Below are 18,272 nucleotides of genomic sequence, written 5' to 3'. Positions count from 1 at the left end.
TTCTGTGCTGTAGTGTTCTATGGTCCTATGTGCCTTTTCTCCTGCACCCTTTCTTTAAACTCTGAATGGAACATCAACAATTACATGAGGCAAAATTTTCTGCTCGTCAGGTGGGCAAGCGGCTGACCCGAACGAGAGTAAAATGATGCGCAATGACATCGGGCAAGCATCCCGACGTCATCGCGCATTCGCGCGATATTTCAGTCAGCGGGTGCATGCGTGAGTTGGCAACACGCCCGCCGATAAGTAAAAGGCCTATTATGATTTTTTTAAAATAGAGGTTTGGTCTGTGTGTGTGTGTATGTGTTAATTTGATTAAAGCCAGCTAGTCTGGGTGCTTTGATGTATAGTAGTTTTGAGATATAAACCAAAGCGGAGAGTATATTTGCATTTTGTTGAATACAGTATTCAAGAGTGGGAGTGAAATCTTGCACCTAGCTAGGAGACACCAAACAATATGTTTATATTACTAATAAAACTGGTACTGTGAAAGGCATTTGATTGTTAGAAGAGGTAGAGTTCGAAGGGCCTGGTGATACAATGAGAATTTGCATTCAAAGGGAAGGCTAGGTGTAACCTGAGAGGAGTTTGTGTGTGCAGGTAAGAGGCATGTGAGATCTAAGCCTGTAAGCCTACAACTGTCTGCAAAGGAACCAAATTGAAAGGAACCTTCTTTTGAATTCGTAAGGTGAAAATGCTTTGCCTGGTGTCTGCTTAAAGTCTGAGTTGTTGTTGCCTTAGTGGAGATTAATTTGGGAATCTGTTAAAAGTTATGGTGGTAGTAATTTGTAGCCATGTGTATGTGTATAATTTGTTGTAAATTAATGTCTTATTTAGTTTGATATAAAAACCTCTCAAACTGGTGGTCTTATTCTTGAATTTAGAGCTGTAACTCAAAACATACAAATTGAAAATATAGGTTATGATAGTTGTTTAAAGTTTCCCTCTGTGATTTTAAATAACAGCCTTTACCAACTGCTGTGTAATAACACCGTCCAACCTTACATTTGGCAGGCAGGCGAAAAGGCCAAGCAGCCTTTGCATTTTTTGCAAAACCTCATCCACAGGCAGGATGAAGTTTCAAACCGTCATTAAACAAAAAATACAAAAATTTAATACTAATTTCTAACATGTCCCTTGCTCATATGACAGTCATATGAGGGGACATATCTTTAACAGCTTAATGCTTTATTTTTAAATTTTTAAATCTTCTTCTCCCTGAGGCAACTCTGTGCCTTGGGAACTTTTCCTACGCGTGCATGCGCAACGTTCCGCACTCGCCCTCCCTAGCCCCCCCACCACACAGGCAGCACTGAACGCTGCAGCACGTGTTTCATGCTGGGTGAGCCTTAATTGGCTCACCAGCATGAAATCGTGATCCAGCCCCGATCGCAGACAACGATCAGCCTCCCGACCACTCTCGCCCACCCCCGCCAAGTCTGCCCGACGAGGGCAAAACCCTGGCCATGGTTTTTATCATAATCTTTTCATGGTTAACCAAAGGTAGTGAAGAAACATTAAAGGTTTCCTTGGAAACATCTTGATCTGCTTGCATCTCTATTTTGTACTAGTGTTTTCAATTTTGCTGATGTGACTGCAAACCAATACTCTAGTGGTCTTTTCCTCTTCAAATATGGATGCATAATAGTCATATTATGCGATACAAATGACTTTCACATAAGTTTCTCAACTTTAATACAGAAGAACATGGGATTTTTCTTACTCCTCCTCTGTTAATGGAAACATGCCTTCAATAGGTCCTTTAGGTTTGCTACAGAAACAGTGTATGTCTGATTGGCAAACAACTTTAAAATTATGTTCCTCACTCACTTCCTCCACAACAGACTTTCTCTTTTCATTCATCTGATCAACACCAGATGAATAAACTTGCACCAAGGGAGTTTTTCTCTCTTTACTCATGTCATTTTCTAGTTTATCCAAGAGATATGCTATAGTCTTCGACACAGGTTCATATTCTTCCCTTTGACACTTCAAAAATGGAACCTTCATTTCCATGTCTTTCACAACTTTATCCAAATTTGTTTATTCTCTTATTTTCCAATTCTTATCCATGTTTATTAATCTTTTCATTAAGCTCAGCAATTACTCTTGAGTTCAGTTATCTTTGTTTCAAAGTTTTCTGTGGAACCCTTATACAAGCTTAACAACTTCACATGGGCATTCAGTTCATTTCAGAATCTTTCTTCCATGATCACTGCTCTTTAAACTTCTTCAATTCACTTGTTCCATGTGCATTCTGTTGCTTAAAATTTTCCTTATCTGCTTTTAAAGTCTGGATTTGCCCTTCCATACCACATATCTCATCTTTTATGTTCTTCAGATTGCATCAAAGTTCAAAAATCTCATGGCTCTCTTCACTATGAAGTTCCAATAGTTCATCAGTTTTGGTTTTTAATTCTGTATTCAACCAACTGTTCTGATTCCTCAGCAATTCATTTTCCTGTGACTGAAACTCGAGTGTCTTATCAGTTCTTATTTTTCATTAATAAACTCAGAGTCATAGAGATCGACAGCACAGAAAAAGGCCCTTCGGCCTATCGAGTCTGCGCTGGTCAAACAAGTACCTAACTATTCTAATCCCATTTTCCAGCACTAGGCCCATAGCCTTGTATGCCATGGCATCGCAAGTGCACATCCAAATACTTCTTAAATGTTATGAGGGTATCTGCCTCTACCACCCCTTCAGGCAGTGAGTTCCAGATTCGCACCGTCCCCTGGGTGAAAAAATTCTTCCTCACATCCCCTCTAAACCTCCTGCCCCTTACCTTAAATCTATGTCCCCTGGTTATTGATCCCTCCAGCAAGGGGAAAAGTTCCTTCCTGTCTACCCTATCTATGCCCCTCATAATTTTATGCACCTCAATCATGTCCCCCCTCAATCTCCTCTGCTCCAAGGAAAATAACCCCAGTCTATCCAATCTCTCCTCATAACTAAAACTCTCCAGCCAGGCAACATCCTGGTAAATCTCCTCTGCACTCTCTCTACTGCAATCACATCCTTCCTATAATGCAGATTCCAGAACTGCACGCAATACTCTAGCATAACCTCCCTGCTCTTCTATTCTATGCCTCGGCCAATAAAGGCAAGTATTCCATATGCCTTCTTAACCACCTTATCTACCTGTCCCGCTACCTTAAGGGACCAGTGGACATGCACACCAAGGTCCCTCTGATCCTCGGTACTTCCCAGGGTCCTACCATTCATCTTGTATTCCCGTGCCTTGTTTGTCCTGCCCAAGTGCATCACCTCACACTTATCTGGATTAAATTCCATTTGCCACTGATCAGCCCATCTGACCAGCCCGTCTTTATCCTTCTGTAATCTAAGGCTATCCTCCTCACTATTTACCACCCCACCAATTTTCATGTCATCCACGAACTTACTGATCAACCCTCCTAAATTCAAGTCTAAATCATTTATATATATCACAAACAGCAAGGGACCCAACACCGATCCCTGTGGAACCCCACTGGACACAGGCATCCAGTCAAAAAAACATCCCTCAATCATCACCCTCTGCTTCCTGCCACTCAGCCAATTCTGGATCTAATTTGCCAAATTGCCTTGGATCCCATGGGTTCTTACCTTCGTTATCAGCCTCCCATGCGGGACCTTATCAAAAGCTTTGCTGAAGTCCAAGTAGACTCCGTCAAATGCATTGCCCTCATCTACACACCTGGTCACCTCTTCAAAAAATTCAATCAAATTGGTCAGACATAATAAAACCATGCTGACTGTCCTTGATTAATCCCTGCCTCTCCAAGTGCATCTTTCATGCATGAAAGTTGGTTCTCTACAGTAATTAGTAATTTCCTTCAACTGCTCATTATCAGCAATAAGCTTCTTGTTTATCGCCACAGTTATTTTTAGGAGTTTGACAAGATCAGCATGATCAAACATCTGCTGCAACACAGTCATTGGCATGTTACCATCCATGCTAGCCAAATCATTACCCAGAATAAAATCTACCCCTTCAATATGTACACTAGGAATAATTGCCACAGTAACAATTCCATTTACTGAGTAAGTTTGTAAACTGATTTGACACAAGGGAACAGGTTCATAAATTCCACTAATAACCCCATTAATACTTTTCCTTCATCAAACCATCTCTCAGCTACCATCAATGACTTATCTGGCCCACTGTTTCTCAAAATATTAATTTGTTTATTTGTTTTGTTGGAGGAGCAAGGGAACACTTCTCCCTTCAAGACAAAACCTCCAGTAGCTTGACTCATTTTGGCAGTCATCAAGGAAGAATTCCCTGGACTATCCTGAGCCTTTCTAGCAGGTTCTGAGGAAACACGTTTCACTTGTAATACTGTTATGGTTTTAACACCCATTTCCTTTTCTGCTACAGCCTTACCCAAAGGCATCATAAGCATTCTTATTACTGCCACTGGTTTATTGACTCTCAGACAGCACAGGAGGCCGTTCAGCCCATCATGTCCATGCCAGTCAACAAAGATCTGACCACACTAATCCCATTTTCCAGCGCTTGGCCCATAGCCCTGGAGTCTATGGCAACACAAGTGAATATCTAAATGCTTCTTAAATGTTACTAGAGTTTCTGATTCAACTGCCTTTTCAGGCAGTGAGTTCCAGACTCCCACCACCCTCTGGGTGAAAAAATTTCTCCTCAACTCCCCTCTTAGCCTTCTACCTCTTACCTTAAATCTATGCCCCCTGGTTATTGACCCTTCTACTAATGGAAAAAGTGCCTTCCTATCCACCCTGTCTTTGCCCCTCTTAATCTTATACACCTCTATCAGGCCCCCTCTCAACCTTCACTGCTCCAAGGAAAACAACCCCAGCCTATCCAATCTTTACTCATAGCTCAGACCCTCCAGCCCAGGCAGCATCCTGGCAAATCTCCTCTGCACCCTCCAGTGCAATCACATCCTTCCTATAATGTGGTGACCAGAACTGTACGCAGTACTCCAGTTGTAGCCTAACCAGCGTTTTATACAGTTCCAGCATAACATCCCTGCTCTTGCATTCTACGCCTCGGCTAATAAAGACAGGTTCAGCTTCCAACAATGGGCTTTGAGATGCCTGTCTTATGGCAATAAAAGTATATTGGTTTCTTCACATTACTTTTATCCTCTACACTATCACTTTTCTTGACTAGAACAGCTCCTGCATTCTCTGTAATGCTGGACTCTTTTCTATTCATCCAGCCTCCCTGTGGATTTACAAATGGAGATCTACTATGTGATATATCATACCCATCTGCCAGAACTGCTGCTTTCCGTAAATTAGAAACCATGTGGTCTTCCAGGTGTGACCTAATCTCTATTGGGATACTGTTTCAAAATTTTTCCAATATCATTAAATCCCTCATTCTCAAAATTTTGTTCTAACTTCAGTGATTGAAACCGCCAGTCCCACATCATTTCTTTCTCCTTAGCAAATTCTACAAACGCTTCATTCAGTCTCTTCTTCTATAAAGTCCAAAATTTCAACTGATATGCTTCAGGGACAAGCTTGCGAGCATTAAATCCTGCAGTCTTAACTACCTCATAATCTGAAGATTGTTCTTCTGAAAGACTAGAATACACATCCATAGCTTTCCTGACCAAAACACTTTGCAAAATGAGAGTCCACGGGCGGAATCGAGCCAGATTCGTACTAAGTGCAGTAGCAGGCAGGATAAAGGACGTTTTATCCGCCAGCCGCAATGGCGGCTTTTCACACCATATAGTTGCAATCCCACCTCATTAATCATGCATTCCTGGGAAAGATGCCATTTTGATTGAGGGCAGGCTCTCATTCACCTGTCATGTCGTCACCTTGCTGCTTCCTCATGCCAGGAGCCATATTTAAAGTGCAGCCATGCGTACACCTCTCAGTGCTTCCAGCCCAGGACGACTGCACATCAGACATGGACCCGAAAGGCAAGAAGACTGCAGCCCCCCGGTTTAGATGCTGTGGAGGCCCATCGTAATGTCCTCTACTCCCGCTCTAGGCAAAGACTAGCAAGCAAAGTCACCAATCCAGCATGGGAGGCGGTGGCAGCTGGGGTCAGCACCAATACCCTGCAAAAGAGGACAGCCACCCAGTGCCAAAAGAGGATGAATGGTCTCATCCGTTCTAACAAGCTAAGTCACTCTTCTCATCACTCTCAACTCACACACTGTCAAACCCACTACACATCCACAGGGATCTCACACCTTAAGGGACAATACCACTAACTCTCACACACACCCTCACATCTCCATCAGGCTCATACCCTCTCGAGCTCACATCTTCATCCCGTCCATGGCTCCACTCACCACACAAACTTCCATGCAGAGCCATGCGTCCTGCTCACACACACTCCATCTGTTTTCATGCAGGAGAAGCTGGCTCACGACAGTAGGGAGAGGTCCTAGACCGGGGTTGGAGTGGCCCACATTAGGCCCCTCACTCACTTTGAGGAGCATGCCATTGCGCTGACTGGTGAGGCCATGAATCATGCCTGTGGTGATAGAGGTCGGCGGCATACACCCACATGAGGATCCTGCACCATATCATCCCTCAATGCAAATGTGAGTACTCTCTCCTGCTTTTGACTCTGCTGCTATGCACTAATTATCTCCATTTTGGTTCACAGGGAGCTCTGCCAAGCAACCAACACCCTTAGCCAGCCAGCCCGCCCCTCAGCTCCATCCAGGTCCTTATCGCCAGCCAAGAGGACTCCTCCACTGAAGAGCTGGAAATAAACAGTCTGGAAGACTCATCACACCGCTTACCCACACCCTCCACCAGCACAGAGATAGAGGCCTCGGTGGGACCTAGATCCAGAGCAGACTCGGGTTCACAATCTGGTGGTCACCGCACAGACACGTGTCCTCAGCAGGAGGACACAGGGAGCTGAGCTCCCTGGCACCTGGAGGACTGCTAGGGAAGAGGCATCTGTGAGGTCCAAGTCAGTTGATAAGCTTCTGGATTCAACCTTCCAATCCATCATGGAGAGTCAGCAGAAGGCAGAGGAACATCACGCAGAGCTGCTGGAAGCCCTCAGTAGAGTGGCGTGTGAGTCAAAGGAGTGCGTCCGCCTGCTTTCTGATGAATCAGTGCCCACATGTGCGCACATGTAGGTCTCCATGGGAAGGATTGTGGATGCCATGGAGACCCTGGTCCCCCGGAATGCAGAGATATGCACAGAGCTGCATTCCATTGAGTAGCCGTGGCTGAGTTCCTGCAGTGGCAATGTGAGAGGGAAACGGGGCACCTCAACATCCTTCCAGGTGCCCCTTTCCCTCCAGGCGTCAGGCTTGGGCCCTTGGGCACCTAAAAGGAACAAGGAGCGGCAGCTGGATACCCTTGGATCATCCACTCCGGAATCTCAGAAGCTGTCTTCTCCCTCCTGAGGCCCCTTTGCCTGTGACACCTTCAACCTCATAATCTGTCACCGCAGAGGGCACAGCTGGCCCACAGGAGGACAGCCAAAGCAAGCTGGGGCCCCTAAGGCCTCGGCTCTCCAGAGGACCCATGCTGAGGTCATCAGAGGCAATAGGGCCAACCACTGCACAGGTTGTCTCCGCCCCTACTATGATTGTCAGGGCAACACCAAGAAGTCTGAGGCGCAGACAAGTTAAAAGATTCTGATTACAACTGGTTGCACGGGTGAACAGATTTTGTCACTTTACAATCTGAAATTATATTCAGTTTCACTGAATAATGTGTAATGGTGTCTTTCAACTTCATTTACAGGCTTCACAAGTCATCCCCCTGGCAGAGCCTTTTGGAGCCTTGTGCAAGAATGCTCCACACATTTGGATCCTTCCTGCATTGTTAGGAACTAGAAGTAGTTTAAGTAAGTTGTATTTGTATTTGTGTGTGTTAAGAATAAGCTGTAGCTTTAAATTTAATGTATATATTTTCTATTTGTGGGTTAAAAAGGTGAAAACTGGGATAATTTTTAAGTGGAGACAGCAGGTCTAAAGCTCTTTGTATACATGAATTTTTAAATGAGTTTTATTGCCAGTGAAGTGACGGTCTGTGTTATCAAGAGTGGTTTAGGGAAGTTAAAACAAGGTTTAAAAAAACTGTGCTGTTGCCTAGCAACAGGGTCCAGAGAGGGAGGACACCCCACACACAGAGAAACAGAGAAAACTAAAGAAAAGCAATATCAGTTCAATTGAAGCCAGGATTCCAGAGAGACTGGACAGCAGAGGGGCAGATAGCAAAGTTGTAAACTAACGTTGAAGCCAGCTGCCAGAAGAAGCTGAACAGAAAAGGAAACTGCAGAAGCAGGTTCCAGGAACTTAAGAAGAAAGTCCCCAAATTTAGGGGAGTGGAACAGGGAAGATCCAAGAGGACAGTTTAGTCAAAGGACAAGGACAGGAAACTGGAAAAGGTCCTGTTCTGCGGAAATGAAAGTAAGGAGTAAATATGAAGGCGTCAAGCTTAAAAAGAAGAAAGTTGCAGGATGCAGGTTAAAGCAATAGCTGTGTGAGAAGCCAAAAAGTCCAAGGAGCCAACTGAAGGTCTGTAACTCTTTACTATGGGCATGTGAAGCAGTGGTGTTCTGTTGGCACAGCTGAGTCAGTGAGAGAGAGCACATGGAAGAAAGCTTGAATGCACTTGGCAATCCAGGGAATAGGAACATTGGGAGGAGAGTTTGAAACCCTGGAGGTGTACCCTTGTGGAAGGCATTTGAGAGGAGGCATCGTTTGGGAGAAGATTCCAGGGCAAGTTCTTTAAGAGTGGAGATTGGAAACCCTCATGTGAAAGACAGAGTTCAGTGAGACCAGTTGGCTCACCAGTGACAAGTGTCTGGGGGGAGTTGAGAGATCCATAGCATCTGTTTAGGGTGGCATCTGTCACTTGGTTTCAGAATGTGGAGTGCCTGACCACAAGTCACCTATTGGTTTACACGGATTGTATACTTACTGTGAACATCAGAGTATAAGAGAGCTTTTGTAACTTGTGTTATCCTTACAAATCTGTATATATCTGTAAAGGTATTAGTTTGGGTGAAGGAGTAATGTAATATAATTCATCATTTCTTGTTTAATAAATGTTTTATTCTTTTGTTAAAAGTTCATCAGCTGACTCCCGTGACTCTGTTCAGTAGCCACTCTCCAGTATCTAAACAAAAAATAAAAGTTAGGATCTATCAAGCCGGGTTCCACCCTGGAATCTGGCCTGACCAGTAAAAACATCAGCTGGGATCATAACAGCATCATACTCATCTCAATGTCCAGAGCATTTACAATGCTGCCTGCTGGGGTTTGTTTTCAGTTGTCCATCTGAGCTGACCTGCAGCTCCGCCCACCCATTGATCACATTCCCTTGCAGCACTTGTTCTCGCCCATCATGACTCTCCTTTCACTTCTGATTTAGCGAGCACGGTAGCATTACAGTTTTTCTTGTGGTCCCCTGTCCTTTCCCATCCCCCAGCCACCCATTTCCTTTCCTCATCATTGTCAATGCCCCTTGGCATCACCTTCCACCTCTCCACATCCCCACCATCACCTACCAGCCACAATCCTTTTCTTTCACAGATCGTCCAAACGAATGTGCACATTCCCTTCCCTCCCGAAAATCCTACCCCCAACCACATTAACCGCCCCCCAACCACACCTTCCCACCTCCAGGGTTAGTGTCTGCCTCAGAGTCCCCATCAATCACCCTTGCCTTCCCTTCTGTCGATACCGTTGCACCCTCACACTTCCATCTTACCTACCACCTCACTCTGCCCTCGGTCACTCTCACCATTCCCTCCTACCACACCTACCGTCAGTTCACTCCCCAGGAGGCGGTCATCGACTGCACAGACCCCTTCCTTGCAAGTTCACCTGGACATCCCCCACCACTCCCATTCCCCCTCCCCGGCTCCTTCCTCCAGCCTTACTCCTTCCCCCTTCCTGACTCATTCCTCCAGCCTTACTTCTTCCTCTAGTCTTACACTTTCCTCTATCTGGACTCCTTCCTCCCCCCAACCCAAACTCCTTCCCCTCTCCAGACTCCTTCCCCCTTCTGATCTCATTCTGGTACACATTCCTCCCCTTTACACCTACTCCCTGAGTTGCCGTCTTCTCCTCTATTATCCTCTCCTCCCCCGTACTCCCTACCCCTCCAAACCTCACCTCCCCAAACATCTTCATTTCCCCCCTCCCAATCTCACCCTCTCACTGACATACCTTCCTCTCCGGGTTGAACCTTGACCTTCCTCTCCCACCACCCACCACACCCCCCCCAACCCTCAGTTACATCTTCCTGTCCTAAACACAGCTGGCCCTTTCTCTCCACCCCCTTGACGATCATCCACTGCAGACTATGGCCAAGACACTGAGCAGACTCTCTACAGTGACTTTCCACCTTCTGTGAGCTGCTTCGCGGCGGTACCATGTGCATCAGAATCCACTCAGAATGCAATGGATGTTCTTCCAGGGTCCCGTTGCTGTCGGGCTCCAGCATCTTCTGCTCCTTGGATGTACGCGTTGTGAGAAAGGGTCTGACGGTCCCGATTTTTGAACGTCACACTTGTCAAGATGGGTTCTGCACTGGTGTGTTTTCCAACTAACATGCTCGGATGATCCAGCGTGGGGGTATGATTCCGGCGAGCTGGGCTTATAATGATATGAAGATGTATTACAATGAAGTTCCCGATGTCCAACGGCGGAAAATGCCCGCCATTGACAGGCAGAGCAGACAATTGTAAACTGGTTTCACGATGTCGTAAAACTGATTTTTGGCCTTCTCGCCATATTGCCCACTCATGCTGCCAAACACGCCCGACCTCTCTGCTTTTCTCTACCTCTTTCCATCTCAAGCTGCTTCATCTGCAACTGAACTCTAGCTAACTCAAGCTATGTTATACCTGTGTCAGTTTTTTATTCTTCTAATCCCAAATGCTGTGCTACTACCTCAATTATTTCTGCTTTCTTAGACCCTGCTTTTAACTCTAATTCTAACTGGATTGAAGGTTAATAAACCCCTGGACCAGGTGAGCTTCATCCCAGAGTATTGAAGGAGGTGGCTAGAGAGACAGTGGATGCATTGGTGGTTTTCTTTCAAAATTCAATAGATCCTGGAAAGGGTTCCTGTGGACTGGAAAGTAGCAAATGTAACCCCACTATTTAAGAAGGGAGGAAGAGGGACCTGTTAGTTTGACGTCAGTAGTAGGGAAAATGTTAGAATCTATTATAAAGAATGTGATAACTGGATACTTAGAAAATGATGGTAAAATTGTGCAGAGTCAACATGGATTTATGAAAAGGGAATCATGTCTGACAACTTGTTGGAGTTTTTTGAGGATATTATTAGCATTTTTAAAGAAGAACCAGTGGATGTGATGTATTTGGATTTTCAGAAGGCTTTTGATAAGGTTTCACACAGGAGGTTAGTAAATAAAATTACAGCCCATGGGATTTGGGGAAATATACTAGTATGGATTGAGAATTAGATAGAAAGTTAATAGATAGAAAGCAGAGAGTAGGAATAAACAGATCATTCTCAGGATGGCAGGCTGTTACAGACTGTCACTGACCGCAAGGGTCAGTGCTAGGTTCACAGCTGTTCACAATCTATATAAATGATTTGGATATGGGGACCAATTGTAATATTTCCAAATTTTATGATTACACCAAACTGGCTTGGAATATAAGTTGCGAGGAGGGTGCAAGGAGGCTTCAAGAGGACTTGTGCAGGCTAAGTGAATGGGCTAAAACAATGCAGATGGATTATAATGTGAATAAGTGTGAAGTTATTCACTTCGGCATTAAAAAAACATCAAGGCAGAATATTTCTGAAATGGTGAGGTTGGGAAGTGTGGGTGTCCAAAGGACCTGGGTGTCCTTGTTCATGAGTCACTAGAAGTTAGCAAGCAAGTGCAGCAAGCAATTAGGAAGACAACTGGCATGCAGGCCTTCATTGCAAGAGGATTTGAGTACAAGAGTAAGGATGCCTTGCTGCAGATGTACAGAGCCTTGGTGAGGCCTCACCTGAAGTATTGTGTACAGTTTTGGTCCCCTTATCCAAGGAGGGATGTACTTGCCATAGGGGGAGGGCACCAGGTTCACCAGATTAATCCTTAGGATGGCAGGATTGTTTTACAAGGAGAGGCTGGGGAGACTGGGGCCAGAATTTTCCCGTCGGCGATTTCAGGGTGGGGCCCGCTCACCGACGGGAAAATGACGTCGGGAGGAACCCCCGATGTCATCCCGGTCCCTTTAAATTTTTAGGAAGGCGGGTGGACAGCGAAATCAGCTGTCCGCCCGCCGACCTGTCAATGGCCAATTGAGGCCATTGACAGGCTAATTAAGATCATTAAAGACCTGCCCGTCCAACCTTAAGGCTGGGCGGGCAGGCCAGGAGCCCCAGCGGGCTTCTGATAATACCTGAAACCTCATCCACTGGTGGGATGAGGTTTCATAAACTTTATTAAACTTTTTAAAAACGGACATGTCGTTTTTATTAATATGTCCCATCTCGTGTGATATTGTCACATGAGGGGGACATGTTAATAATATTTTTATTTTTCTATTTTTTAACTTTTGTGCACTGTGACTAATCTCCCTGAGACAGCACTTAGTCTCAGGGAGCAGTGCGAAAGAGCGCACTTTGACAGCTGGGGATTCCCTTCCCCCCCCACCCCCCTCCCCCCCGCACAGGAAGCGCGTGGCACTTCCTGTCGGGAAGGCCGTTGCGCGGGCCTTAATTGGACCGCCCACTCAAAATGGCGGCGGGCCCCGTTTCAGCAGCGGGGGTCGGCTGTCCGCCTGCCGCCAAGCCGGTGGGGCCCACACGCCCACAAAGGGCGAAATTCTGCCCTGGGTCTGTACTCCATTGAGTTTCGAAGAATGACGGGTGACCTCATTGAAACTTACAAAATTCTTACAGGGCGTTGCAGGGTAGATGTAGATAAAGTGTTTCCCCTGGCTGTTGAATCTAAAAATAATCTCAGGATAAGGGGTAGGCCAGTTTGAGACGAGGAGGAATTCTTTCACTTAGAGGGTGGTAAATCTTTGGAATTCTCCACCCCCGAGGGCTGTAGAAACTTGAGCATGTTCAAAACAGAAATCAAAAGATTCCTGGAGACTGATGACATCAAGAGATATGGAGATAGCAAGGATCAGCCATGATCTAATTGAATGATGGAGCAGGCTCGATGGTCCGAATGGCCTACTCCTGTTCTTATATGTTCTTATGGGCAGAATTTTATGTTCCGCGGCGGGCACCCAAACCGATCAGGCGTAAAATAGCATGATATTTCGGTCAGCAGGCACGCGCAAGAGTCAGCAGCGCGCCTCCCAACAGTTAAGAGGCCTATCAAGGCCCTTAGTCGATTAAGTTCTACCTATTTCTCACTGCCCTTCCAACCCTATGGTTGGTGGGCAGTCGAATTGGCCAGGCGGCCTTTGCATTTTTCAGGAAACCTCATCCATGGGTGGGACGAGGTTTCCAACAGTAATTAAAAAAAACAAAAAAATTTTAAACAAAATTTTTAATATGTCACTGTTCATGTGACTGAGTCACATGTGGGGAAATGTTTCTATCATTTTTAAAATCTTTATTTTGGAATTCACACTTCTTCAGCTCCTTGAGGCAGCTCTGTGCTCTCAGGGAGCTTTCAATGCGCGCTCCTCCGTGCATGCGCAGACTTTGGCACTCGGACTCCTCCCGCCCCCACCCCGGCAGCGCTGAATTTCTCAGCGTGCCTTTTACGCTGGCTTGCGTTAATTGGCCAACCAGCTGGGAATCGCGGTCGTGGGCCAATCGCGGGTGGGACCATTTCCCAGCCGCTCCCGGGCCCGCCTGCCCAACGACCGGAAAATCCTGCCCTATGTTTTGCTAGTATGATTAACCTGGCCTTGGTTAGTTATTGCAAATCACTCAGGGATAAATCTTTCCTCCCCAGAAAAATCTTAGCAATTAACAAAGCCATTCTACTTTTCAATCAGTATAGTAAAATTCACTGTGGAAATCTTATAAATCTTAACCTTAGCAAGTACCAGCACTCGTATTTGTCTGTGGATTCAAAATCCCACAAAAGCCCCCAATTTATGTTATGGTCCTTGGCCAGACCCCCAAATTGCTGCTAAGATCCAGTTAGGGACGAATAATGTTCTCTTTAAAGTAAATAAAGTTTGAGATTTAAGACACTTGCTCAGTGAAGAAAGCTACAAGATTCCACGGGTTTTGAACAAACAAAAATAAGCTTTACTATACAAGGTCAGAAAGATAAAATAATTTACAATATCTATCTTATACTCTAATATTCAGGGTTAATATGAGGTACATATGAATCAACAGACAAACTGTAGTCGAACACGAACCGCGCTGTGCCATAAACGACAGGTGCGACCAAAACAGATTCCACGGATTTCTCAACAAACCAGATGTCAGTAAACACTAAGTCAGCCAATTTCACTGAAACTCTGTCTCTCTCACAAGGGATTCCAATCTTCACCTTTGAAGATCTTGCCTTGGAATTCTCTCCAAGTCACTCCAACTCAGATGGCTTGAACTATGGCTCAACTCGCAGGGTTTCCATCTCATCTCCTGAGATTCCATTCCCCTGGATTCCCGAGTATGTACTCAAACACTAACTTACAAGCACAACTTCAGATCTACCGCCATGCCGAGCAGAACACTACTGCTCCAAAGGGGTACCTTTCCCTCAACGGCCCACAGCACGTCGTCACCAACATTCCTTTGCCTTCTTGGATCTTCCAGACTTCTCCTAAGTCATCTTCAATTAATAGGGCTTGTCTTGAGCCAACTTCACTTAAATAATGCTACCTGCAGCCCTTTCTCTAATTGGGGTCTCTTTCTCTGCTCCTCTCTTTTTAACTGAACTTAACTGGGACCTGTTTCTGTCCACTACCTGAAACTTCCTTTTGGGACCTCTCCCTGTCCCCTCCCGCTGTTCTCCGCCTGGGACAGTAGTCTTTCATGGTGCTTCACTCCCCATCACCTGACCTGAGTTTTCACACCATTTGTCTTGGGCACAACCGCACTGGGCCAAAGAAAATGTAAAAATACAGATCTGCGCATGTGCAGCCCATTCCCAGTCTATGCATGCGCAAAAGCTCCAAGGCCCCTCAGGAGCTGAAGTTCCCAACCTCCTGTGATCTCCAAGGTAACTTTGGGTTTCATAACAACCTGCGAAATAGGGCATCAGTGCCCTGCGAGATGCAGAGATGTGCAGCAATTTGCAAGACACCACCAAGATCCACAGCTGATCCTTTGAAGAAGCAAGAAGCAAAGAAGTTCAAGACCCACAGTGACTTTGGCAGCTACTGGCAGGGTATAGCAACAAGTGATGTGAGGAGCAAGGTTTTCAGTGACAAGGGTACAGATGCCTGGAGAGTTCATTCACTAGTGGCACTGGTTCTTGGTCATGTCAAGGTAGCTGCTTTGTCAGCAGTAGATCCTATGCTGAGGGCAGTTTCTGCGTCCATCCTGTCCAATGTTCCTCTCCCCTGTCCTACCGATGCCCATGGCTTTGGCGTTCCTGCAGAAGATGTTGCTCCTCATCGCCACTAGGCCCAAAATCTGAGAGTTGTGCCTTCACTGCAGGTTTCCTTGTCGTCGGGTGACTTCTCAATTGTCCTTGGCAGCCTTACTCCCTGCTCTTCTGTCCCGCAATGTCATAATCTCCTACACTGCCCAAATGCTTACTGCCTACTCTGATGAGTTATCTACACTTTAGCAGTAGCATCTGTTCATCAATGCCTAAATTCCCTCCTGCATCGTTCACTCTTTAATGGGTCTGAGGTAATTCCCTAGGGTGGCAATGACTTGCTCCCCAGGCAGTGCATGCAGCCCATGCACCCCCATGAGAATCTCAACACCGCACCCCTGCCCCATTAACAAGCCATTGATGAGCCCTTGAATCACTTTAATTGGCCTTAATTGGGGGTCAGATGGAATTGTGATCCTGCCCGGTCCCCACCCTGGTGAACATGGACAGTGCTGGGAAATCTGCATGCCAGCCAGCACCAGTATTTTCAGGCCCTGTCAGCCTCCATTCCTGCTCCCAGTGGGACCCAAAAATTCAGTCCAATGTTTCAATTCATGACCTTTCATCAGAACCCGGTTTCTCCCTCCACAGATGCTGCATCACCTGCTGTCTATTTCTAGCATTTTCTATGGAATAATTGTAATTAGATTAACAGATTCTAGCATCATCTGGATGATCTCTTGGTAAAGTTTTGAAATATTGTAGACACTGCTCAGAAAGCTAAATAATGAATCAAAATGAGAAATGTGAAAACTAATCAGCAGTGTCAGGTTTCAAAATAAAGAAGCTGTACCTCCTCGCTTCTGTTTCCCTGCAGTTCCACACAAGTCGCTGCTGGAACTAATCATTTAAAAATAGACCAAATAGCTATTCACTAACTCATCATCAACAAGTTTCATCTGTAATTACAACACGGCTCTCCACAAGAGTCAAATAAATAGAGTTCCCCAATGCTTCAGCAGGTTAAATTGGTACGCTAGTTTTATGGATCAGGAAAATCCCCATAATTCACTTGGCCTGGCCATAGCTAGAACAGCGGTATGATTGCTAGTTAGGAAGGGAAAACAACCAAGGATCTTGCTTATCACTACCCAATGCCCCTGTTGAAAATGCAAACTTGGATGTTGTTAAGGACAAGGTCACCTTTGGTGCTGTTAGTCAATTTGTTTGTTGACGCTCAGGCCAAGATGTTCCTCTACCAGCATAGTTTGAATCCAAAGAGCTACTGTAGCCACTGTTTTCTAAATCTTCCCTACTGTTAGATTGCTTGCTAGTTCTGCCTCACTTCTCAGAACCATGCAGAAAATGCTACCTCTTTTGGTGACTACACATTCTCATAATGTACCCAAGCCTCTCATTGAATTGAGGAAGAGCAAATCCTGGCCATCATTGCATTGTCTACACTCAGAGGATCATAGTCAAAACTACCCAAAAATGCTTGTAGCACCCTAGATACTCCTGCCACCACAGCTGCTCCTTCCACTAAGGAAGCATTTTGTCACAGATCATGATTACAGTGTAAATGTAGTACAACTTTGCACAGTCATCTAGGGAAACCGATACATTTAATTTTGTATAAGCACATAAATAAATTATGAAACTTCGTTTTGTTCTGCCTGAAGTGCACGTTTGCATGTCAGATAACAGCGGGTTTTACTTAGTTGTGATATCTCTTGCTGTTGAATGGCCTGCTGAGACATAACTCCTGCATTGGTGCAGACCCCTCTAATGTTGTGATGATCATTTGATTACCCTCAAATGGCATGTGTAAGCTAAGTAAAAAACCTCTGAACTTTAGGTTTTTCTGATCTCACACCACCTAGGAATCAATGCCTTCCATCAAATAAATTTTTCATCTAAGGTCAATCATACTTTTCATTTAAGGATTTCTTTAAGTAAATATTTATATGCAGCTGAACATCATAACTACAGTCTCTAAACAAAACATATAGTACATATGTGCAGACAGAAGTATTAATTCCAGTTATTTAACATATAAAATGATTTCAACTCACAGGTTTGTTGCCTCTTTTGGAACTGCACCCATTTCATCCATGTATCAAATGCAACTTTTAATTTGTTCACTATGTAAAAATTGTCAGCTTTTAATGCATTTTGTAGCATTTTCATTTGCCACCTTCTTACAATTCTGAGATACAACTTCCATCCGCTGAAGTAAAAAAGGCAGAAAAATAATGAAAAATTATTGCTTGCAAAGGACTTATCCAGCAATGAATATAAGCAAACATGTAAAACGCAATGCAGTAAAACTGGACATAGCATGGTGTAACCTCTGCTGCTTAACTTTAAAACAGTAGTTCTTTAACTGTTTTCAGCTAAGCCCCATCAAAAATTCTCATTGGTTTTGCCATCCCATTAAGCTGTAGACATTGAAAATGTTAATTAAAGTACAATGCTGCATATTGCAGTGGACATCACCAGAATACAAAGAGAAATCAAAAAGGATCTAACACAAAAACATTCCTGCTCTCCCTTCAGTGCACAGGTGTTTACTGTGGGTTTGGCATATCTTCAGATCAGAAGTGGCCTTGAGTAAAAATGTCAATGAGCTTTTCCAAAGATTCATCAAATTTTTGGATCAGTAACTAAGGACTGGATTTTCCTGCAGGTTTCAGGACCACATTATCAGGCTCAAATGGAGGTTGGAAGCCAACACTATGTGGGAAACAGTTACTTACCTGTGATTTTCCTGAATTGGCCAAATGATGGTCAGAGGGTGAGCTTACAGACCAATTAAATCGGGGCCCTCCAGCTTGAATACAGCAAGAG

General features: G+C 44.9%; 1 long non-coding RNA gene across 1 annotated transcript in view; it reads right to left on the bottom strand.

The window, feature by feature from the left end:
* Positions 1–18,272, bottom strand: part of LOC144687322 (uncharacterized) — a 74,622-nt gene that overhangs the window by 21,840 nt on the left and 34,510 nt on the right. Inside the window, exon 3 of the long non-coding RNA XR_013578114.1 lies at positions 17,498–17,652. This is a non-coding gene — a long non-coding RNA (uncharacterized LOC144687322). The remainder of the gene's footprint in view (positions 1–17,497; positions 17,653–18,272) is intronic.

This window comes from Cetorhinus maximus, chromosome 12 (assembly GCF_964194155.1).
Source record: "Cetorhinus maximus chromosome 12, sCetMax3.hap1.1, whole genome shotgun sequence".
In the NCBI taxonomy this organism is placed as follows: domain Eukaryota; kingdom Metazoa; phylum Chordata; class Chondrichthyes; order Lamniformes; family Cetorhinidae; genus Cetorhinus; species Cetorhinus maximus.
The sequence above is the reverse complement of the archived record's forward strand: the minus strand, read 5'-3'. Positions and strand labels throughout refer to the sequence as shown.